The sequence below is a fragment of the Scyliorhinus canicula genome, chromosome 10 (genome assembly GCF_902713615.1).
Source record: "Scyliorhinus canicula chromosome 10, sScyCan1.1, whole genome shotgun sequence".
In the NCBI taxonomy this organism is placed as follows: domain Eukaryota; kingdom Metazoa; phylum Chordata; class Chondrichthyes; order Carcharhiniformes; family Scyliorhinidae; genus Scyliorhinus; species Scyliorhinus canicula.
This window is the reverse complement of record NC_052155.1, coordinates 52,507,937-52,533,611: the sequence shown is the minus strand read 5'-3', so window position 1 is coordinate 52,533,611 and position 25,675 is coordinate 52,507,937. Positions and strand designations below refer to the sequence as shown.

The window sequence follows — 25,675 nt, the reverse complement described above, 5'->3', positions numbered from 1 at the left end:
TTTTTTTAATTTCCCAATTATTTTTTTTCCCCCTGTTCAAGAGGCAATTTAGCCTTATCAATCCACCTATCCTGTACATCTTTGGGTTGTGGAGGTGAGACCCACGCAAACATGGGGAGAACGTGAAAACACTACACACTGACAGTGACCCAGGGCCGGGTTCGATCCCGTGTCCTCAGCACCGAGAGACAGCAGTGCTAACCACTGTGCCACCATGCCACTCCTCCACTGGCGGGGAGGATGGAGAGATGCATGCCAGGGGTAGTTTCTGATGATCAATCCAGTTTTGTAAAGGGCTGACAGCTCTCTAGCAATATCAGGAGGCTGTTAAATGTGGTGACTCTGTCGGGGGGGCAGGCACCAGAGATTATTGTTTCTATGGATGTGGAGAAGGTCTTTGGCCGGGTGGAGTGGAGTTACTTTGAGAAGGTCTGAGCCGAAGTTTGTGTCGTGGATGTGTCTTTTGTATGCATCACCGGTGGTAAGTGTATGCAAGAATGTGATGAGTACACCAAGTTTTTAACTACAAAGGGAATGAGGTGGAGTGTCTGTTGTTGCCACTGCTGTTCACACTGGCGACAGTCCCTCAGAGGTCTGTGGCGAGGCAGGGTGTTGTGAGATGGGTCAGGGAGCACTGGGTGACGTTATACGCGGACGACCCGTCGTTGCTTGCGTCGGACCCCCTGTAGTATATGGGTAGGATCGTGGGACTATTGGAGATGTTTGGGGCATTCTCCGGCCACAACTTAAATGTCGGACGAGTGAGGTGTTTCTGGCGAAGGTGACAAACGGGGGGCTAATTTGGAGGTGTTGTCGTTTAAGATAACATGGGAGAGGTTCAGGTATTTGGGGATTCAGGTGGCATGAGAATAGTTTACGATGCACAGGTGGAACTTGACAATGTTAGTGGAGGAGGTTAAGGGCGATTTAAGAGATGGAATACGTTGCATCTGACATTAGCGGGGGGGGGGGGGGGGTGCAGGTGGTACAGATGAATGTGCTGCCATGGTACCAGTTTGTTTTCCAGACCCTCCTGATCTTTCTCCCCAAGGCCTTCTTCCGGACGTTGGAGGCAGTGATCTAGGAGTTCATATGGGCATGCAAGGTACCAAGAGTAAAGAGGGCTCTGTTGCAGAGTGAGAAAGGTGGGTTGGCGAGATGGATGTATGGGAAATGGGCCTATTCAGAGGGCAGGCCTGGATGACTTGTGGAGGCGGCCTGAGGTACCGAGGTTGGATATATGCAGGTGCGCGACCGACCGACAGAGGCAGAGGCACAGAGAGATAGACAGACAGGAGGTGCAAGTGGTGAGATCAAGAGCAAGTGGGAGGAGGGGGATGGGGAGGGAAGGAAAAGAGTAAGCTGCCAACTGTGGTGCAAGGGAATGCAGAAGGTGAACTCAACCTCCTCGAAGATGAACTTGCTCGAAGATGAACTTAATTCCGTTCACGGTGGTGCATAGGGTACATGTGACTCAAGCGAGGATGAGTGGGTTCTTCCACGGGGTGGCTGATGTGGCTGAAGAGTGGGCGAGGGCCGGTGAAGTATGCGCAAATATTCTGAGGTTGCGAGAAGCTGGAGCGATACTGGAAAGCAATGATTGGAATGCTATCTAAGAGAGTGGGGTGGAGGTCAAGCCAGACCCAATGGTGGCTATTTTTGGGGTATCAGATGTGCCGGGGTTTCTGGAGGGGAAGGGGGCCGATGTTGTGGCCTTCGTCTCTCTAGTTGCCCACCGAAGGATCCTGTTAAATTGGAGGCCGGATACGCTGCCCGAGTGGCGGCTTGGTTGGGTGACTTATAAATCTGGAGAAAGTCGAAGTTTGAGTTGAGGAGTTCAGTGGAGGGCTTCGAGATGGGGTGGAGGCTGTTGATTGTATGGAGCATGTATATTATATGTTGCTGTTTTTACACATGTTTGGAATAAAGTCCGTTTTTAAAAAATACACTGCTACTTTTCCTTTTCTCTTGTGCAGCACTTTAGGACTATTTATAAAATTGTATCAAAAAGTTCTGTTGCAAGCTCCTCAACCCAAATACAAAGCAATCACCCCATTAAAAATAACACCTTTCATCACTGCAGTGTGCAATTCTCAGCTGGATCATGTCTGCTTCAAGCATTTTTAAAAACACCAAATCACTTCACTGACACCCCCAGTGGTTCCAAGTGATGTCTCACAAATTATATTTTAATGGGGCCATAAGAAATAGGAACAGGAAAGCCATTCAGCCCCTCGAGCCTGCTGTCATTCAATAGGATCATGGCTGATCCAACATTTCTCATGTGCACTTTCCTGCTCACTCCCCATAACCCTGGATTCCCACAGCTCTCGGTGGCAAGGAGTTCCAAAGACTCTCAACGCTCAAAAGAAATTCCTCATCTCAAGTTTTAAATTGGCACCGCTTTATTCTGAGACTGTCCCATGAGGGGAAACATCCTCTCAGCATTTAACCGGTCAAGCCGCTTCAGAATTCTACATGTTTCAATAAGATCACCCCTCCTAAATTCCAATGAGTAGAGTTCCAACCTGTTTAACCTTTGCTCACAAGGCAATCCCTTCATTCTTGGGATCATCCTAGTGAATCGTCTCTGAACCACCTCCAATGAAATGACAGGACCAAAACTGCTCACGTTACTTTGGTTGTGGTCTCAATATGGTCTTGTATAGTTGCAGCAAGACTTGCCTACTCGTACTCCAAACTCCTTGAAATAAGGGCCAACACATTCCCTTAGCCTTCCTGATTACCTATGTGCTATCTTTCCATGTTTTATGTACAAGTACCCCCACCGCCCCCCACCCCAAGTCCCTTTGTGTTGCAGCGTCCTGTAGAACACTGCTGATTACAGGTCACTGAATAAGAACCCCTTATCTCCAGCAGAGGGCAGCAGAGCAGAGCTACTGATTGGCTGTTCCAGGGAGATTTGCATACGTGCAGTGCGGTCAGCCTAATTTGAAGGTGGTTTGTGGAGGGGCTGTTGTCAAGTGACAGTTAAACCCCAAACACTTCCTCAGTGTTTCCCCCCCTACCACCTCCTCTAACCAAAAAAAACCACGGTCGTTGGGAAGCGCGAGCAGGGGCCTGTCGTGAAGGTGAGCGAGTACTTTTAAATTTGCTTACCTTTCAGCGGGAGCAGCCTCCGGATTTTTGGCGGGAGCAGGGGCCTGTCAGGAAGGTGAGTGAGTGCCTTTAAATTTGCTTACCTTTCAGCGGGAGCAGCATCCGGATTTTCGGTGGAAGCAGGGGCCTGTCAGGAAGGTGAGTGAGTGCCTTTAAATTTGCTTACCTTCCAGCGGGAGCGACCTCCGGATTTTCGGCAGGAGAAGGGGCCTGTCGGGAAGGTGAGTGCCTGTAACAAGTCGGGCGGATGCTAAACCCGAGACACTACACTTGCAGTGTCCCCCACCCTTCCACCTCCTCTAACCGAAGGGTTTGAGGGAATATGAGGTAAGACGCTTGCACAGGTCAAAGAGACACAGCCGGAGTGATGCACATCCAGAGTGGGAATTGCAACTTGGTAATTTGGTGCAGTGAGGAAATTCGGAGCAGAGTGAGAGAAGGTGCTTTTTCGGAGGTGCTTTTTAACCCTGGTAAGTAGTTTCTCTTTTCATTGTCCAATTTATTTATTTTTATTTCGAAATTGTAGTTGTATAAGTTTACCTAAGGTTTAAGACATGGCAGGAGATCCCAGACCTGTGTCATGCTCCTCGTGTGCGATGTGGGAGCTCAGGGACACGTCCACTGTCCCTGGCTCTTTCACGTGCAAGAAGTGTGTTCAGTTTGAACTCCTGTTAGACCGCTTGACGGCTCTGGAGCTGCGGATGGACTCACTTTGGAGCATCCGCAATGCTCAGGAGGTCGTGGATAGCACGTTTAGCGAGTTGGTCACACCGCAGGTGAAAATTAATGAGGGAGATAGAAAATGGGTGACCAAAAGAAAGAGCAAGAGTAGGAAGGCAGTGCAGGTGTCCCCTGCGGTCATCTCCCTGCAAAACAGATATACCGCTTTGGATACTGTTGGGGGAGATGGCTCACCAGGGGAAGGCAGCAGCAAGGTTCATGGCACCGTGGCTGGCTCTGCTGCGCAACAGGGCAGGAAGAAAAATGGCAGGGCTATAGCGATAGGGGACTCGATCGTAAAGGGAATAGACAGGTGGTTCTGTGGACGCAATCGAGACTCCAGGATGGTATGTTGCCTCCCTGGTGCAAGGGTCAAGGATGTCCCGGAGCGGCTGCAGGACATTCTTAGGGGGTGGGGGGGGTGAACAGCCAGCTGTCGTGGTGCACATAGGCACCTACGATATAGGTAAAAAAAATAAAAAAAACGGGATGAGGTCCTACAAGCTGAATTCAGGGAGTTAGGAGTTAAACTAAAAAGTAGCACCTCAAAAGGTAGTAATCTCAGGATTGCTACCAGTGCCAGGATTGCTACCAGTGCCACTAGCTAGTCAGAGTAGGAATGTCAGGATAGATAGGATGAATGCGTGGCTCGAGAGATGGTGCAAGAGGGAGGGATTCAAATTCCTGGGGCATTGGGACCGGTTCTGGGGGAGGTGGGACCAGTACAAACCGGACGGTCTGCATCTGGGCAGGACTGGAACCATGTCCTAGGGGGGGGGGGGGGGGGGGGGGGGGGGGGGGGGGGGGGGTGTTTGCTAGAGCTGTTGGGGAGGGTTTTAAATTAATGTGGCAGGGGGATGGGAACCGATGCAGGAAGTTGGAAGGTAGTAAAACAGGGACAGAAACAAAAGGCAGTAAGGGGGAAAGTGCAAGACAGAGAAGACATAGTCAAAAATCAAAAAGGGCGACAGTACAAGGTACAGTGACTGAGGGGAGCTCAGTGAATAGGCCCAGTAATACTAAAAGGAGTAAAACTGGAGATGTTAAGATTCAAAACAGAGGTAAAAAAACCAACATAAGTGTACTTTACCTGAATGCTCATAGTATTCGGAATAAAGTAAATGAGTTGATGGCGCAAATCATCGTGAATGACTATAATTTAGTGGCCATTACTGAAACACGGTTAAAGGATGGTCACGACTGGGAGTTAAATATCCGAGGGTATCAAACTATTCGGAAGGACAGAATGGATGGTAAGGGAGGTGGTGAAGCTCTGTTATTTAAGGATGACATCCGGGCAATAGTTAGGGATGATATCGGTGCTATGGAGGATAAGGTTGAATCCATTTGGGTGGAAATCAGGAACAGTAAGGCGAAAAAGTCACTGGTAGGAGTAGTCTATCGGCCACCAAATAGTAACGTTATGGTGGGGCAGGCAATAAACAAAGAAATAACTGATGCATGTAGAAATGGTACAGCAGTTATCATGGGGGATTTTAATCTACATGTCGATTGGTTTAACCAGGTCGGTCAAGGCAACCTGGAGGAGGAGTTTATAGAATGTATCCGCGATAGTTTCCTAGAACAGTATGTAATGGAACCTACGAGGGAACAAGCGGTCCTAGATCTTGTCCTGTGTAATGAGACAGGATTGATTCATGATCTCATAGTTAGGGATCCTCTCGGAAGGAGCGATCACAATATGGTGGAATTTAAAATATAGATGGAGGGTGAGAAGGTAAGAACCAATACTAGTGTTTTGTGTTTAAACAAAGGAGATTACAATGGGATGAGAGAAGAACTAGCTACGGTAGACTGGGGGCAGTGGAGAACCTTCCAAGCGATTTTTCACAGTGCTCAGTAAAGGTTTATACCCACAAAAAGGAAGGACGGTAGAAAGAGGGAAAATCGACCGTGGATATCTAAGGAAATAAGGGAGGGTATCAAATTGAAGGAAAGAGCATACAAAGTGGCAAAGATTGGTGGGTGACTAGAGGACTGGGAAATATTTAAGGGACAACAGAAAGCTACTAAAAAAGCTATAAAGAGTAAGATAGAGTATGAGAGTAAACTTGCTCAGAATATAAAAACAGAAAGCAAAAGGTTTTACAAATATATAAAACAAAAAAGAGTGGCTAAGGTAAATATTGGTCCTTTAGAGGATGAGAAGGGAGTTTTAATAATGGGAGATGAGGAAATGGCTGAGGAACTGAACAGGTTTTTTGGGTCGGTCTGCACAGTGGAAGACACAAATAACATGCCAGTGACTGATAAAGTGTCCAAGTTTGCACATGACACTAAGATGAGTGGTAAAGCGAAAAGTGCAGACGATACTGGAAATCTGCAGAGGGATTTGGATAGGTTAAGTGAATGGGCTAGGGTCTGACAAATGGAATACAATGTTGACAAATGTGAGGTTATCCATTTTGGTAGGAATAACAGCAAACGGGATTATTATTGAAATGATAAAATATTAAAGCATGCTGCTGTGCAGAGAGACCTGGGTGTGCACGAGTCACAGAAAGTTGATTTACAGGTGCAACAGGTGATTAACAAGGCAAATGGAATTTTGTCCTTCATTGCTAGAGGGATGGAGTTTAAGACTAGGGAGGTTATGTTGCAATTGTATAAGGTGTTAGTGAGGCCACACCTGGAGTATTGTGTTCAGTTTTGGTCTCCTTACTTGAGAAAGGACATACTGGCACTGGAGGGTGTGCAGAGGAGATTCACGAGGTTAATCCCAGAGCTGAAGGGGTTGGATTACGAGGAGAGGTTGAGTAGACTGGGACTGTACTCGTTGGAATTTAGAAGGATGAGGGGGATCTTATCGAAACATTTAAAATTATGAAGGGACTAGATAGGATAGATGCGGGCAGGTTGTTTCCACTGGCGGGTGAAAGCAGAACCAGGGGGCATAGCCTCAAAATAAGGGGAAGTAGATTTAGGACTGAGTTTAGGAGGAACTTCTTCACCCAAAGGGTTGTGAATCTGTGGAATTCTTTGAAGAATAAAGGGATTAAGGTTTAGGGTGTTCGGGCCGGAAAGTGGAGCTGAGTCCACAAAAGATCAGCCATGATCTCATTGAATGGCGGAGCAGGCTTGAGCTCCTAGTTCTTATGTTCTTATCTCCACTAACTGTTTCCTGCCCATTAGCCAATTCTCCATCCATGTCCATATACTACCTCCAACACCATCTTCTGACTTGCGTGAGGTACATTGTTGAACGCCTTCTGGAAGTCCAAATACAACAACATCGACTGGCTCCCCACTACCCACTCTGGTTGCAACTTCTCGAATTCCCTTTCATGAAGCCATGCTGACTTGCTTGATTAGATTATGATTTTCCAAAAGTGCTGCTACATTTTTCCCCAGACAATTGGTGGTAAGCTAGTCAGAAGTTAACTCACTTTTTGCCTGTGATGTGAGACTGGCAGTTTTCCAATCCTCCGGTACTTCTCCAGAATCCAAGGATTTTTGGGAAATTACAACCGTGCATCCACTACCTCTGTAGCCACTTTGTTTAGGATCCTAGGATGCAAGCCATCAGGGTCAGGGTATTTATCTGCCTTTAGCTTCATTACTATTTAACACACCCATTATCTTCCAAAACATCAGCTTTCTTCGAAAATAAATGAGAAACATTGCCTTACACACTATTCAGCGGAAATAGTCTAATCAAGAAAGCAGTGGCTGCGGCCATCGGAGTCTTGTAGAACAGCCGGGGTGAAAAGTTGGGGGTAGGAACCGAGGCTGGGGGTAGGACCCGAGGCTGGGGGTAGGAGCTTACAAGGGGAAGTGGAGGGCTGGTGGTGGTGGTGGTGGTGGTGGTGGGGGGGAGACACACGACACAACATATGTCAATGGTGACCATAGGCAATTCCTGATTCTTTTTTTTCTCTCCTTGGGAGGTTTCGTTTTATTTGATGCTTATATTGTCAGGCAAGCTGTTTTTTGGGGGGTGGTGGGAGGATGGGATTGTTGTTAATAAGGGGATTAACATTGTGTTCGTTATAATTTATTGTTCGTTGGTGGGGTGTAAATATTGAAGAAAATGTGAAAATGGAGAATAAAAATATTTTTCAAAAAAAATCAAGAAAACAGTGACAAAAGAAGCTTCTATTTGGAAGATCAGGAGATTATCATGAACAACCAACAAGGATTTATTGACAGCATATTAGGTCTGCTTAACATTGTTGAATTCCTTTGGGTAACAAAGAAGGTTTAAACCCCCCCCCCCCCCCAATGTAAAGGGCAATTCAGCATGGCCAATCCACCTACCCTGCACAACTTTGGGTTGTGGGGTGAGAAAAGAAAGATTAATCATGATATTTCCCATACATGTTCGATATCTGGACTTTAAGATAAAATGCCATTCAGGAGTTTTGGTTGGAAGATGAAAGCCCATGAAATTAAGGGGAAATCTGTAATATGGATAAAGAATTGGCAGTGACATGAAGCAGAGTGTGGTATCATCACAGAATCATGGAATTTACAGTACAGAAGGAGGCCATTCGGCCCATAGAGTCTGTACCAATCCACCCTATCCCCGTAACCCAGCAACACCACCCAACCTTTATGGACACTAAGGGCAATTTAGTATGGCCAATCCACCTAACCTGCGCATCTTTGGACTGTGGGAGGAAACTGGAGCACCAGGAGGAAACCCACACAGACACGGGGAGAAAGTGCAGACTCCACACAGACAGTGACACAAGCCAGGAATCGAACCTGGGACCCTGGAGCTGTGAAGCCACTGTGCTACCGTGCTGGTAATAGATGGGTGTTTTGCAGATTGTGAAGTGGTCACTTTTGGGTTTATTACTCTTGAATCTTTATTGGAAAAAAAAAGGGCCTAGACTCTCAGGTAGGGAACATTAGAATGTTGGAAAATGGTTGAAAGGTTGGCAACAGTGTTGATGAGGAGAGGCAAAGACTTTGGGATAACAGATAGGATGGTTAAATGGGCAGAAGCATGGCAGACTGGTTTCAATGCAGAGAATCGTTGGTAGCACTTTGACTCAATTTTCAAGTGTAGATGAGCAGAGACCTTGGCATACACAAATCCTCAAACGGTGGCAGGATAAGTTGACTAGCTGGTTTAATAAGTTTATGGATTAATTGGATAAAGAGGCATAGAATATAACAGCAAGGAGATCAAGTGTTAATTAAATTAGATTTCAGCTGGAGTAGTGTGAACATTTCTCAGAGGTGGTATACCAGTTTGAAGACTTCACTTACTCAATTGGAAAAGTTAGGACTGCTCTCTTTGAAACAGAACCATTAAGAGATGACCTGACAAAAGGTTTGATTCAAGAGGTTTTAATAGACTAGGGAGGGAGAAAAAGTATTCCCTCAGGGTCAATGGCTTAATAATGAGAAATCATAGATTTAAAATTATTTGCAGGAGATCTAGGAGAGAAGAAGAGTAGTCAGGATCTGAAACATTTACCCAAGATGGTGGCAGAGGCTGATTCCATAATTTTTTTTAAAACAAGGGAGATAACTTGTAGTTGAGGCCAAATTAATTGTAGAAATAAATAAACAAACTTTTATGATTTCATGAATGGCAAGTTTTCATATCCATGAAGTATGACTGGCAGATGTGACAGATGGTGCCTTCAGCTCAGAGACAGTCTAATGTCTCCTGGAATCAATCCAATAATTTAAAGTCAGCAAAAAGTTAAAACCCATTTTTACTGCTCCCAGCTTGACAAAGTCATCCAAACTAGATATTTTAGCTCCAGTTCTCTCGCCACAGATGCTGTCAGACCTGCTGAGGTTGTCTAGCGTTTTCTGTTTATGTCAAACAGCCAAATAGCCAACTCAGCATCCAGCTAAACCCATCCTCACCCAACTTCCCCATATAGGGCAACACTCTCACATCTGCCACCACGAAACTCAGGAGCAACAACCCCAACTAGCATTTCCTTCCTAGCTCAGGAGAACTGAAGCTAATTGCAATGCCCTCGCTGAAATTAGCTAACTCAGCAAAGGCTGGGGATAAATCAAAGGCCTTCTGCACCAGATGGCATTATTTTTAACCTATTCTGTTCGGATCTCTAACTGACTAAATAAATTATACTTGGGACACTTTCAGTAAAATTTGAAAATTAGTTTTCGCATCCCAAACGCTCGTATAACAGCACTATTTTACAACATAGTGTCTTCTTCTAGCCACAGTAAATGCTGGGAGTGGAGTTTAGATAAACTATTAATTTTATACAAAATTATAAAAATAAAATGAATGTCTAGAAAAGTACAGAGTTTAAATCCCAGTCTTTATTTTTTTTTAAAAAATGTTTATTAAAGGTATTTTGCATATATACATTGAAATATCAGAAGAAAAAACAAATACAAAACCACGCCCACTTAAAGGGGAAATGTCAAACCATTGTCAAAATTTAATCCCGGAAGAGTGAAAACTTTAGAAATGAAAATCCGGAACAAAATTAACACTTTGGCACATGTGGATTAAGGAAGCCAGCATGGATCTGTTAAAGGCAAATAATTTCAACTAACTTGAGTTTTTTAATGAAGTAATAGAAAGACTAGACCAGGTCTGCAGCGGTCAGTACTTAGACCACTGTTTTTCTTTATCTTTATTAACTAAGCCTTGGATGTGACGGGCACAATTTCACAATCTGCAAAAGACAAAATTTGGAAGAACTTTGAAGAGGATGTCAAGAGGCTAGAGAGAGGAATGGGCAGATGAAATTTACAAGTGCAAAGTGATAAATTTTGGGAGCAAGATTGAGAAAGGCTATAATTCTAAATAGGGTGCAGTGCAAGAACAACAATTCTCGGGTAAATATGCACAAATCATTGAAGGTGGCAGGCTCATAAAGCTTACTGGGGCAGCAGTGGTTTGCACTGCTGCCTCACAGCTCCAGGGACTCGGGTTCAATTCCAACCTCTGGTGACTGTGTGTGGAATTTGCACTTTCTCCCAGTGTCTGCATGGGGTTCCTCTGGGTGCTCCAGTTTCCAACTGACTCCAGTGCCCCTTAGTGTCCAAAACGTTAGGTGGGAAATGCAATGCCTGAGAGCATGGTGGAGTGAGACCCAATTGTGGTTCTCAAAAAGGAAATTGGATGATTATCTGAACAGAATAAACTTGAGGACCACAGGAAAAAGGCAGGGAATGAGACTACCTAGTTGCTCTTGCAGAAAGCCATCATGGAAATGATGGACCGAAAGACATCCTTCAGCGCTGCAACATTTCTGTGATGCCATCAAATGAGATGCTCTACTAAACTTGAGCTACCTACGGTTTTTCGATGTGTGTTCAGGCTTCATATGTTAAAAAAATTCAAGTTATTCCCACTGCAAAAACTACAACCCCCACCTCACAAATTAAATCTCAGGCACAACATTGCCTGAACCATTACTGGCAGTTGAAAATAACATCGCAGTATCCTGGAACAAGCAATTTTCACCACCCAAATGACAAATCCAAAACCAAAGATGATGATTTGTTTATTGAACATGGAGAACAATAACAATCCGAAACAAAAAAGATGATTTGTTTATCGAAAAATATTACTCAGACATGGCCAGTTATTGGGAAATGCTAATCATAGCATCAGCAACACGGTTGCAAAGCTCAACACAACTCTACTCATGGTAGACGAATCCAATACCATGATGCAATAGCAAATCATCGATACACAAATCAAAGAACACAATGCCACATACAGTACTGACCGACTCCATTGAGAGCACAGATCGACTCTACAGAAAGAACACTGCAAGACTCAACAGAGAGAGCAATGAAAGACTCCAGAGAGAGAGTGACGCAAGTCTCCACAGAGAGCTCGTTGACAGACTCCAAAATGGAAGCAATTAAAGACTTCATAGCGAATACCATGCATGATCAAGATCATGAAGGTCCATCCACCTCACGTGAACAAGAAAAAGACTATTAAAGTCTACCCAGCTCACAATCAACCAGAAGACAATGTAAGTCTACCCACTGTTATGTGAAAATAGTGACAATGTGATCACAATCGACATACAGGACCACAGCGAGACTGACAGATCTTAGCTCGTCTGTACAGAAGCACTGAACAATCAGAGTAGAGATACTCATGAGTCCAGTGAGACCACGTCAATTGAAACCTCATCCACTCTAAAACTACCCACAAGAAAATGAAACATTGAAGGTTTTGACTCGAGGAGCACCAAGAAACCAAAGATGATTCAAATGAACCAGAAATGACTCCAGAGGAGGAGCACAAAGAGACCACTGATGAAGCAACTGAACCAGAAATGATTCCAGAAGAGGAGCACCAAGGAAGCAAAGAAAAGGAATCAAATCCACCACAAATGACTGATGTCACCAAGATCAATGGAACATCAGATCATTCTCGCAATCCTCAAGAAATGCTCAATGAAACAGCAGATACCACAAAATGACATTGACACCAATAACTTGGAGAATGTCTCAAATTATCCACACGGAACAGTCATTGAGCGCAACAAGAACAAGAAGCACAGCAGAAACAAGAACAGCAACAACAAAAACAACAAGCAGCACAACAAGAACAACAACAAAAACTAAGAACAAAAACAACAAGCATAACAAAGACAACAACAAGCACGACAAAAACAACATAAACAGAAACAACAACTATTTTTTTAAAATAAATTTAGCGTACCCAATTATTTTTTCCAATTAAGAGGCAATTTTAGTGTGGCCAATCCACCCATCCTGCACATCTTTTGGGTTGTGGGGGCAAAATCCACGCAGACACGGGGAGAATGTGCAAACTCCACACGGGCAGTGACCCAGGGCCGGGATTCGAACCCGGGTCCTCAGCGCCGTAGGCAACAATGCTAACCACTGTGCCACCGTGCTGCCCTAGAAACAACAATGAAATTACCTGTACAACATGGTACAACTCTGCACAAGAAGGACAATGCAACAGCACAATACAAAACAATGACGAGTACAAACATGCCATGGCATAACAACAAATCTCACAAACTCACATTTGCTGAGGAACAAACAAGCACACCAGCTTTCAAGGCAGATGACACACTAAATTGATACCACAAGCACAGAAAAAAGTCCACGTCAGTCAACATCTGTGGTTCGACCATTCAAATACCTTGTGATGACTTGTTGGTTACTTAAACATAAGAACACTGACGACATTCACAAAGAAGTTACAATATCAATATCACCACGTCAACAACAGAAAAAAAAATCAACCGAACAAATTCATAAAGTTTGGACTCAAATGTTTTAAGATTGGACTCAAATATTAATTGGCTTTGTATAATAACCAATATCATCACCACCCGTACAGATATACCAGCCCGTACCAGTACCAGCCTCCCCGGACAGGCGCCGGAATGTGGCGACTGGGGGCTTTTCACAGAAACTTCATTGAAGCCTACTCGTGACAATAAGCGATTTTCATTTCATTTCATATACAGATCATAATTAATCTAACTGTTTTGTACAATTTTCTTTAACACTGTACATAAAATGTAAAAGAAAAAAGAGGGGATGTAGTGATCTGCATATCTATGTATATACACAAGGGGTCAGTATAAATGCAATCAACTAAGCAATCACTACAGGGAGCTCGGGAGATGTACAAGTACAGACAGGAAGTCAGAGACACTTCACAGGAAAGGCAGCTGGTGAGCAGGACTCAGACAGGCAGCTCAGATGTAACATAGTATAAGTACTGGAGAGAGAATGAACTCGTTCAAATAAGCACTGGAGAGAGAATGAACTCATACAAATAAAGCATCTAATTCAACTGTGAGACTACGAGCTTTATTCAGACACAAGGAATAACACGACTCTCATGTCCCCACCCTTCCGAAACAAAGAAAAAACTTGCCCCTGCAACGCTTAATTCACTTTAAAGAAGTCGATGAACAGCTTCCACTTCAGGATGAACCAATCCTCTGCTCCCCATATGGCCTTTTCCAAGTACAGGAATTCTGCCAGATCGTTCACCCATACACCCACCCCAGCCCCTGCATTTGGCAGCTCCAAGTCCCACAACCCCAACCAGGAGGCAAAGGCTGAAGCATCGACCTCTCTGCCCACCTGGACTCCAGATTCATCCGACACGTCAAATATCACCACCACTGGACTTGAGGACACTCCCAAAATCTCAGACATGGCATCCGAGAACCGCTGCCAGAACCTCCTCAGCTTTGGACACACACAGAACATATGGACATTATTTGTAGACCCTTCTGCACATCGCACACACCTATCCTCCACCCCTGCAAAGAGCCAGTTCATCCTTGCAGTCATCATATGGAGGGTATTAGCTATGAGGAGAGATTGAATAAACTGGCATTGTTCTCCCTAGAGAGACAGAGGCTGAGGGGCAACCCGATAGAAGTTTATAAAATTATTAGGGCTATAGATAGGGTGAACAGTTGGAGGCTTTTTCCCAGGGCGGAAATGATAATTACAAGGGGGCACCAAGTTCAAGGTGAGGGGGGAAAAGGTTCAGTGGAGATGTGCGGGGGATTTTTTTTTAAAAATTACACAAGAGGGTGGTGGTGGCATGGAATGCACTGCCAAGTGAGGTGGTTGATGCAGATACGTTAGCAACCTTTAAGACTTATCTGGATAGGCACATGAACAGACGGGGTATAGAAGGATAGAGGCAGTTGGTCTAGATATGAGACGTGGTTGACGCAGGCTTGGAGGGCCGAAGGGCCTGTTCCTGTGCTGTATTACTCTTTATTCTCTGTCATGTGGCCCCAATACACCAGCTTAAATTGGAGGAAGCTTGAAAAATGAAAAAAAAAGCTTAACCTCACACACGCCAAGGGTACATTCAGCTTCCGGAGCACATCTTTCCACAGCCCGGCCCCCAGCTCAGCCCAACTTCTCCTCCCATTTGTGCCTAACCACTTTCACCGGAGCGCCCTCCTGTTCCATCAGCTCACCTGCAGGTTACCCAAACCAATTTCCCCATAAGCAACTGATACGTTTCCTCAAGCTCTTTCGGGCCTGCAAATGTATTCCCTACAAACAAGTCCCCGGGTACTCTATCCCCAACTGCCACCGCCCACAGAACCTCGCATCTAGCTCCACCAGCACAAAACTATGATTATCGCCTAACGGCACGCACAGAGACATGCCTTCCAACCCGAAATGCTGCCTGCACTAGTTCCAAACTCAACGCTGAAACCACCATTGGGCTCACTGAAAACTGACCAGCGAGAACAGGAAGAGTGCCAACAACAGTGCCCTCAAACTAGACCCAAATTTGGAGTACCCAATACTTTTTTCCCCAATTAAGGAGCCATTTTTCATGGCCAATCCACCTGCCAGGCACATCTTTGAGTTGTGGCATTGAGACGCACGCAGACACGGGGAGAATTTACAAACTTCACACGGACAGTAGCCCAGGGCCGGGATCAAACCTGGGTCCTCAGTGATGCGAGGCGGTAGCTAACCACTGTGCGCCCTAGACGTTGCCTCCATCCACCCCAAACCCATCCCTCCTCCACTGCCACTGCTCATTTCCTGACCACTGCAATATTCACAGCCCAGTAGTAATTCAACAGATTTTGCAGTGCCAGCATCCCCCTTTCCAAAAACACCCTCCTCCCCCCCCCCACAGGGATTTTTCTGCTCACACAAACCTCAAAATCAACCCTTTCACCATCTTAAAAAAGGACTTGGGAATTAAGATGGAGGTGGTTCTGGAACATGAACAAGAACTTAGATAGTGCCGTGATTCTAACCGTCTGCATACACCCCGCTCCCGCCAAAGACAAAGGCACACATCCGACCTCTCGGGTCCGATTTCATACCTTCTGCCAATAGCACCAAATTCAATTATGCAGCTGGGCCCAGCTCCATGCCACCTGTATCCTGAGACACCAAAAGCTCACGCACACCACCCCTAGCCTCCTCTCCTCCTCGTTGGCATTAACCGGGAACACCTCGCTTTTCCCCACGTTCAATTTATACCCAGAGAAACGGCAACATTCCCTCAGGATCTCCAGAACCCTATTGAAACTTCCCACCAGATCAGAAATATACAACAGAAGATTTGCATACAACAAAACCCTCTGTTTGACCCCCTCCCCACTCAATACTTCTCCAACCCCTCAATGCCAAGAACACATTGCTAACAGCTCTACGGCCAGAGCAAAAAACAGGAGGGGAATGGGCACCCCTGCCTTGTCACCCAGTTCAAACCAAAATATTTCAAACTCGTCCTATTCACCCAGACACTACCCATTGGTGCCCAACCATTGGTGTCCTTTACAGCAGCCAAACCCAGTCCATGAAGCCCTGCCCAAACGCAAACTGGCCCCTTCAACAAGTAAACCCATTCAACCCGATTAAACGCGTTCTCCCGAGTCCATAGCCACCACCACCTCTACCTCCTGCCCCTCCGAGGGAATCATAGTAACATTGGACAGCCTGTGCACACATTTGTTGGCAGTTGCTGGCCCTTCATAAAACCCAGTCTGGTTCTCTCCTATCATACCCAGCAAACAATCCTCAATCCATGATGCTAACACCTTCATGAACAACTTTGCATCCACAATCAACAGCGAAAGCAGGTGGGACGACCCACACTGCTCCGGGTCCTTATACTTCTTTAAAATCAACGAGTTGGACATCTGCGATAATGTGGTGGTGGGAGCACCTCTCTTACCCTCGACTCATTCTACATTCCCATAAACAGAGTCCCCAGTACATACCAAACATAAGACCTCAACTGGAAACCCATTCGACCCCAGGGCTTTTCCACCTGCATTGAACCTACGCAGTCCATCACCTCCCTCAGCCCAATCGGGACCCCCAACTTCTGCATCTTCTCCTCCTCCACCCTTGGAAACTCCAGCCCATCTAAGAACCACCTCATACCCTCCTTCCCAGGCAGAGGATCCAACTCATACAGCCGTCTACAAAAGGCCTCAAATACCCATTCACCCCCTCCGGATCCCACACCACCTTGCCCGTTTCATCCCTCACCCTTCCAACCACCCTCATCATTGCTTGGCTTCCTCAGTTGGTGCACCAACATCCTGCTCGCTTTTTCTCCATCCTCATACACTGCCCCCTGGCCCTCCGCAGTTGCCCCACTACCTTTCCTGTGGCCACCAATCCAAACTCCATTTGGAGCCTCTGCTTCTCCTTTAATAGCTCCTCCTCTGTGCAACCAAGTACCTCTGGTCCTCCCTCTACTACTTCGCACTCTGCTCTTGCTCCACACGCTCCTTGTGCGCCAGAAATCAATATCAATTCATCCCTTACTACGGCCTTGGGGGCTGTGACCTCCCCAGGATTGTTCAGCTCAATGTCCGGAATCTTCCATAATACCCGCCTCAAGAAATTCACATCATTCCAATTCGGAACATAAACTTTCACCAGAACCAGGTGTCCCCTCCAGCTTCCCATTAATCACATATCTGCCCCCGGGCTCAGCCACAATATGGTCAACCTTGAAGACAACTTTCTTGTTGCTCCTGCCCCCCCCCCCCCCCCCCCACCCCCCCAAGAGTGGAACACCTGCCCCACCTATCTCTTACTCAGCCTTGTCTGATCTCCCAGCTTCAGGCGTGTCTCCTGAAGAAATACTACTTCCGCCTTCAAACTCCTCAAGGGTGCGAAAGCATGTGACTCTTTAACTAGCCCATTCAACCTTTGCACATACGTTCCATGTAATCAACCGGGTCAAGGGGCTTTCTCTTTCTCGCTTTCCTTTCCCCCTCCCCCCAGAATTGGTAGCACAACTCAATCCAATTTCCTCACACTTTTTCCAATCCATGATCTCTCACCTCTTCTGGGGAGTCAAAATAAAACTCTTGATTCAGATGAGTGATCCACAGACAAGCGGGGTTCAGAACCACAATTCCTGAGAGCAGCTTTGATCCGATTGTAACCAGCCCTCCGCTTAGCCAGCTCTACTCCCAGGTCCTGATAAACACGCAGCTCGTTCTCCTCCAAAGTGTACTTTTATCTGCCTCACCCACTTCATAATCTTCTTTGTCAAGAAAACAATGCAACCTCACTACCATCGCCCTCAGCAGTTCCCCTGTGCATTCAATTCACCTCAAGAGGATGGGCAAAGGCTCCTCCTCCAGCAGATTCTCCAACATGTTCGCCACATACTTGGCAGTCTGTGCTCCTTCACGGCAGCACGGTAGCGTTGTGGATAGCACAATCGCTTCAGAGTTCCAGGGTCCCAGGTTCAATTCCGGCTTTGGTTACTGTCTGTGCGGAGTCTGCACATCCTCCCAGTGTGTGCGTGGGTTTCCTCCGGGTGCTCCGGTTTCCTCCCACAGTCCAAAGATGTGCAGGTTAGGTGGATTGTCCATGATAAAAATTGCCCTTAGAGTCCAAAATTGCCCTTAGTGTTGGGTGGGTTTGCTGGTTTATGGGGTTATAGGGATAGGGTGAAGTTGTTGACCTTGGGTAGGGTGCTCTTTCCAAGAGTCGGTGCAGACTCGATGGGCTGAATGTCCTCCTTCTGCACTGTAAATTCTACGATTCTAATACCCTCAGGCACCCCCAAGATCTGGAGAGTTTGCCTCCTGGAGCGGTTTTCAAGATTCTCCAAATTCTCCCTCAGCCTTTTTTGGCTGCTCGTGGCAATCCCCAACTCCGCCTCCAGCGAGAACAATCGATCCTCGTGCCCTGCCCCCCCCCCCCCCCCCACCCATAGAGTACATCTTCTGGATTGCCATGCCCCATGTCTCCTGCCTCTGCTCCACACGCTTAATAGCTGCCCTAAGCGGCTCCACCACCTTAGCCAGCACCGCTGAGGTCTCCTTCCTTTGCTACTGGAACGTATTGTTGTGAAAGTTCACCAGCTGCTCTATAGACCACTGGACAGTGCTGCCCCACCACTCTCCGACATCTTTTCCGGTGTTGCACCTCTATTAATCTCTCGGTCAAGGTGCTGCCTCTTGCTGATTGCACTCCTCTTCTGGTAAACCATGAACCGATCCAACCAGAGGAGTATTACATTCCCTCAGTGCTCATGCCCCTTTTGCCATCAAACAGCCCTCAGTTCCAGTGTGGCAGGACCAAAAAATTCCACCTCAAGCAGGAGCCACCAAATGTGCAACTACTCACTCCATAGGCATCACTGGAAGTCATCCCAGTCTTTACTAAGTATGCCAGGGCAGCAATAATGCTACAGTTGGTCAGTGTTCCCGAGTTAGAAGGGATTAAATTGGCCTTGATTCCAGTGCTGATCATCCTCCAATAAACCCTGCCAAAATATTAGCACGCATGCGGATTAAATTCAACTGGGATGCCACCTGCCAAATATCTTGACAATACTCACTATCTGAGCTCACAAAAGGAAATTTGGTCACCTGGTGAGGTATTAAATGACAGCCATTATACTCTTATTCTTAATCCTGGGTTCATTGCATTCTGCAACTACACATGAATACTATTGTTTAGTGTCACCAACTTGATCATGTATATTCTTTTCAGTGGAACAAATAAGCCTTTTCACTACCTCCAAAAGTCAATTTCAGCACAAATGCAGAGTAAATAACATTTTCTCCACAAAAGAGTCAGGCAATGGCCATCTCCAACAAGAGAGGATTTAATCATCCCGACATTCAATGGCATCTCCATCAGCAAATAAATATCCTGGGGGTTACCACTGACCAGAAACTGAAGTAGACTAGCCATGTAAATACTATGGCTACCAGAGCAGGTCATAAGCTAGGTATCCAGCAGTGAACACTCACACACCCCCAAAAGCCTGGCCACCATCTACACGGCACAAGTCAGGAATAAAATGAAATACTTTCCATTTGCTTGGATGTGTGCAGCTCTAACAGCACTCAAGAAGCTCGACACCATTCAGGACGATGCAGCCCACTTGATTGCAACCCCTTCCACAAACATTCAAACCCTTCACCACCGATTAACAGTGGCAACCATGTACACCATCTACAAGATGCACGACAGGAACTCACTGAAGTTCCTTAGGCAGCATTTTCCAAACCAACACCGAATACCATCTAGAAGGGCAAGAGTAGCAGATATTTAGGAACACCACCACCTGGGGATTCCCCTCCAAGTCACTCACAATCCTGGCTTGGAAATAGATCATTGTTCCCTCACCGTCACTGGGTCAAAATCCTAGAACTCTCTCCTTAATAGCACTGTGGTGTACCTACAGTTAGGATCTGCAGCGGTTTAAGAAACCAGCTCACCACCACCTTCTGAAGGGTAACTAGGGATGGGCAATAAATGCTGGCCTAGCCAACAACGCCCATTCCACAAAATTAACCAGTGCAATACTCGGTTGGTTTAGTTCTACTGGATGCTAATTGGATACCCATTTGCCAAAAACCCCAAATTCAAAATGCCTCTACACTATTTCCAAATGCAACGGTCACACCAACCGAAGCATTAATTAGTCTTAGCCAAAACAGCAGTGAGCTAGGATTGCCTTCATTGCTATTGATGGTCTATGAATGGGGAAATGAAGAACAATCTGTGTTAGATTTCAGTTTCTGATCACTATCGAGCGAGTTCAGCTGGAAATTTTGCATTCCAAAATGAACAAAATGATCCACAGCAACTGACCAGATTTCTCACAAATCAACTTACCACAAACACCCTCAAGTGTAAAAAAAAGAGGGGAAAAAAAGATAAAAATCATTTTTTGGGGTTTTCTTGAGGAGCAATTTAATGTGGCCAATTCACCTATCCTGCACATCTTTGGGTTGTGGGGGTGAGACCCACGCAAACACAGGGAGAATGCGAAACACATGGACAGTGACCCGGGGCCGGGACTGAACCCGGGCCTCAATGCTGAGGTAGTAGTGCTAACAACTGCATGACAGTACCACACAAAATGGACATTTTTAATTCGTCAACATCTACAAAAGGAGAGACAGCATTCAAACTATATTCATCATATGCCAAAATCATGGTTCTTGCAATAGTGCCATGGGGACTTTCACATCTATGAACATAGGTAGTGTTGTTATGGGCCAGGGTTTAGAGAACCCCAAAGTGTATCATGGAGTTCACCTGACCCACAACTTTTAACAGATTGTGGTATGGGGAGCACACTGCCCACTCTACAGGTGCGGTACAGCAGAAATGGAAAAGTATTTTTCAAAGCAAAATGATGTTTATTCTATGAACTCAAGTTAACCTTTTTAAAACAGAGTGAACATCTTAGCAACCATTAATTCAAATACAACCCCCAAAGAATACAACACAAAGTAATCCTTAATAACTTCCCAAACAACATCCTGAAGACAAAAGACCCTTTGAACACAGAGATCAGGTTTAAATTCTCTAATGAGAGCAGTTATCCCTTTGAAATCACCCAAATGAACACTCTTCAGCTTGTAGAGAGATCCATGCACATCTGCTGGCTTTCACTGCAGCTCTTCTCTCTGAAAACAAAACTCACTCTACAGCAGCCTGCTCAAAAACGAAAGTAAAGCAGACAGCCCAGCTCCACCCACTCTGACATCCATTACAGTTATTCTATAAAAAAGACCCATTTCATAAAAGTACTCTCACATGACAGTATCTTAATTTAATAGCTCATCCAAAAAGTACCGACAAGGCAATACTTCACGGAAATGTTGTTCAGTTTATATGTCCAGATCTGTAATGGGATGTGAACTTATAGGAGACTCTCAGAAGACAATTAAGGAATTTAACTACTAAATGTTGCGATTGGCCAGCCAAATTTCTTTTGCAGACAAACATTATCAGGGTTTTGAACAGAAGGATCTTACAACCCAACAGGAGTGAGTTTTTCCAGACACTGACCCACACTCCTGCCTTTGGAGACTCGAGAGTCCCTGCATCCCAACAAAATACGTCTCCGGGCTACCAGGGAGGAGGTCAGGATATTGGCCTCCCTTCCCTCCGGCCTCCGCTTCAGATACCCCAAATATTGCCAGTTCTGGACTCGGAATTATCCTCCCATCCAGGACTTCTGACATAACATCCGCAAATCACTGCCAGAATCCCCTCGACTTTAGCCACGCCCAGAACATGTGCACATGGTTTGCCGGGCTGCCCCACATCGCCCACATCTGTCCTCCACCTCCTGAAAGAACCTGCTCATGTGGGCCCTGTGGACCACCTTCAACTGGATCAAGCCAAGTCTGGCACACGACGAGGATGAGTTGACTCTCTTCAAAGCTTTTCCCCACAGTTCAATTTCCAGCTCTCCTCCAGCTCTTCTTCCCACTTCCTTTTCACCTCTCTGATAGGAGCCCCTTCCCACTTCATCAACTCCTTGTATAGCTCCAAAACCCTCCCGTCTCCAACCCCTGTTTCTGACATCATGTCCTGAAGTCCCCTCAGGGGGAGGAGAGAAAAGCTTGGAACCTGCCTCCGTACAAAGACCCGTACCTGTAGGTACCGAAACCCTTTCCCACCCGGCAACTCAAACCCCTCCTCTAATGCCTCCAGGCTCGGGAAACCCTCCTGAATGAAGAGATCCCCAAATCTCTCAATCTCTGCCCACTGCCATCTCTTAAAGCCCCCATCCAGCCCCCCTGGGGCAAACCGGTGGTTGTCACAAATCGGTGACCACACTGACACCCCCTCCAATCTCATGTGCTGCCTCCATTGCCCCCACACCCTCAAGGCTGCCACCATCTACACTGCTATTTCACTTATCAACTGTTAGACTTTGAACTTCAACCTGAACCAACACCAAATAATTTCTATTTGTAGAAAATGAAGTTTAACTCATATTCACTACTCAAAATTCCTAAAAGTCTTCACTTGCAACTGTCCACATATGCACTTTTTAAAATGGCAATTAGCACATTATGTAGGAAACGGGCATTGTAGTTTTGATCCTTCGATCCCGAGTTTCCAACCAAAGCCAAACAGTTGGAGAAGGGTGAAGGAGGAGGGGAAAACCAACTGGAGTTGGTCCTAATACTGGGAGTTATTCACACATCTGTTAGCAAGTTGGTTTACAGGAGGCCATCCACCAGTTCTGTAGGTCAGTGAAACAGATTAACCAGTCTGCTGCATCAGTTAAACTGCAGACCATTTGGCATTTGGGTGCTTTAACTGTGGTGTCCCAGGTTGTACAGGGCGAGGGTGGGGAGACGAGACAGAGCAAAGAAAGTGCAAAAAAAAGTTACAGTTACCATTTCTTTTGGGAAGGGGAAGGGCAAAAAAAAAGGAAAGATTTGTCTGCAATTTCCTCCAAAAGATTGTTGACACAAACTTGAAGATTGGGGGGCAGCATGGTAGCATAGCGGTTAGCACAGTTGCTTCACAGCTCCCGGGTCCCAGGGCGCGGGGGGGACGGCGTGGAAGACACAAACTTGAAGATTGGGGGGCAGCATGGTAGCATAGCGGTTAGCACAGTTGCTTCACAGCTCCCGGGTCCCAGGGCGCGGGGGGGACGGCGTGGAAGACACAAACTTGAAGATTGGGGGGCAGCATGGTAGCATAGTGGTTAGCACAGTTGCTTCACAGCTCCCGGGTCCCGGGGGGGACGGCGCGGAGGGCGCGGGGGGACGGCGCGGAGGGCGCGGGGGGGGGGACGGCGTGGAGGGCGCGGGGGGGGACGGCGTGGAGGGCGCGGGGGGGGGACGGCGCGGGGGGGACGGCGCGGGGGGGGGGACGGCGCGGGGGGGGGGAGACGGCGCGGGGGGGGGGACGGCGCGGGGGGGGACGGCGCGGGGGGGGGGCGGCGCGGGGGGGGGGGCGGGGGGGGGGCGGCGCGGGGGGGGGGGCGGCGCGGGGGGGGGGCGGCGCGGGGGGGGGGGGACGGCGCGGGGGGGGGGCCGGCGGGGGGGGGGGACGGCGCGGGGGGGGGGACGGCGCGGGGGGGGGACGGCGCGGGGGGGGGGACGGCGCGGGGGGGGGGACGGCGCGGGGGGGGGACGGGCGGGGGGGGACGCGCGGGGGGACGACGCGGGGGGACGACGCGGGGGGGACGGCGCGGGGGGGGACGGCGCGGGGGGGGGACGGCGCGGGGGGGGGGACGGCGCTGAGGGGGGGACGGCGCTGAGGGAGGGACGGCGCGGGGGGGGGGGACGGCGCGGGGGGGGGGACGGCGCGGGGGGGGGGGGACGGCGCGGGGGGGGGGGGACGGCGCGGGGGGGGACGGCGCAGGGGGGGACGGCGCGGAGGGCGCGGGGGGGGACGGCGCGGAGGGCGCGGGGGGGAGGGCGCGGAGGGCGCGGGGGGGAGGGCGCGGAGGGCGCGGGGGGGACGGCGCGGAGGGGACAGCGGGGGGGAGGGCGCGGGGGGCGCGGGGGGGAGGGCGCGGGGGGGACAGCGTGGGGGCGCGGGGGGGACAGCGTTGGAGGGCGCGGGGGGGACAGAGTGGAGGGGCGCGGGGGGGACAGCGTGGAGGGCGCGGGGGGGACAGCGTGGAGGGCGCGGGGGGGACAGCGTGGAGGGCGCGGGGGGGGACAGCGTGGAGGGCGCGGGGGGGACAGCGTGGAGGGCCGCGGGGGGGGGACAGCGTGGAGGGCGCGGGGGGGACAGCGTGGAGGGCGCGGGGGGGACAGCGTGGGGGCGCGGGGGGGACAGCGTGGAGGGCGCGGGGGGGGACAGCGTGGAGGGCGCGGGGGGGACAGCGTGGAGGGCGCGGGGGGGACAGCGGGAGGGCGCGGGGGGGGACAGCGTGGAGGGGCGGGGGGACGACAGCGTGGAGGGTGCGGGGGGGGCAGCGTGGAGGGCGCGGGGGGGGCAGCGTGGAGGGCGGGGGGGACAGCGTGGAGGGCGCGGGGGGGGACAGTGGAGGGCGCGGGGGGGGGGACAGCGTGGAGGGCGCGGGGGGACAGCGTGGAGGGCGCGGGGGGGGACAGCGTGGAGGGCGCGGGGGGGACAGCGTGGAGGGCGCGGGGGGGACAGCGTGGAGGGGCGGGGGGGACAGCGTGGAGGGCGCGGGGGGACAGCGTGGGGGGCGGGGGGACAGCGTGGAGGGCGCGGGGGGACAGCGTGGAGGGGCGGGGGGACAGCGTGGAGGGCGCGGGGGACGACAGCGTGGAGGGGCGCGGGGGGCGACAGCGTGGAGGGCGCGGGGGGGACAGCGTGGGGGCGCGGAGGGGGACAGGCGTGGAGGGCGCGGGGGGGACAGCGTGGAGGGCGCGGGGGGGGACAGCGTGGAGGGTGCGGGGGGGGACAGCGTGGAGGGTGCGGGGGGGGACAGCGTGGAGGGTGCGGGGGGGGGACAGCGTGGAGGACGGGGGGGGAACAGCGTGGAGGGCGCGGGGGGGGCAGCGTGGAGGGTGCGGGGGGGCAGCGTTGGAGGGTGCGGGGGGGAGGACAGCGTGGAGGGTGCGGGGGGGGACAGCGTGGAGGGTGCGGGGGGGGGGGACAGCGTGGAGGGTGCGGGGGTGGACAGCGTGGAGGTGCGGGGGGGGGGGGGGAAACGCGTGGAGGGCGCGGGGGGGGGACAGCGTGGAGGGCGCGGGGGGCGACAGCGTGGAGGGTGCGGGGGGGGGCAGCGGGGAGGGTGCGGGGGGGGCAGCGTGGAGGGCGCCGGGGGGACAGCGTGGAGGGCGCGGGGGGGACAGCGTGGAGGGCGCGGGTGGGGACAGCGTGGAGGCGCGGGGGGGACAGCGTGGAGGGCGCGGGGGGGGACAGCGTGGAGGGCGCGGGGGGGACAGCGTGGAGGGCGCGGGGGGGACAGCGTGGAGGGCGCGGGGGGGACAGCGTGGAGGGCGCGGGGAGGACAGCGTGGAGGGCGCGGGGGACAGCGTGGAGGGCGCGGGGGGACAGCGTGGAGGGCGCGGGGGGACAGCGTGGAGGGCGCGGGGGGACAGCGTGGAGGGCGCGGGGGGACAGCGTGGAGGGCGCGGGGGGACGACAGCGTGGAGGGCGCGGGGGGCGACAGCGTGGAGGG

General features: G+C 49.7%; 1 protein-coding gene across 3 annotated transcripts in view; it reads right to left on the bottom strand.

The window, feature by feature from the left end:
* The window catches only part of LOC119972367 (microtubule-associated protein 4-like), a 516,984-nt gene that overhangs the window by 431,449 nt on the left and 59,860 nt on the right, over window positions 1-25,675 (bottom strand). Inside the window, exon 1 of one of the 3 annotated variants that reach the window (XM_038808937.1) lies at window positions 7,248-7,368. The exons of the other annotated variants lie outside the window; for them this stretch is intronic. The gene's annotated coding sequence lies outside the window, so the exon portion shown is untranslated. Of the gene's footprint in view, window positions 1-7,247; window positions 7,369-25,675 lie in introns of those variants that run through there. 3 annotated transcript variants of the gene reach the window in all.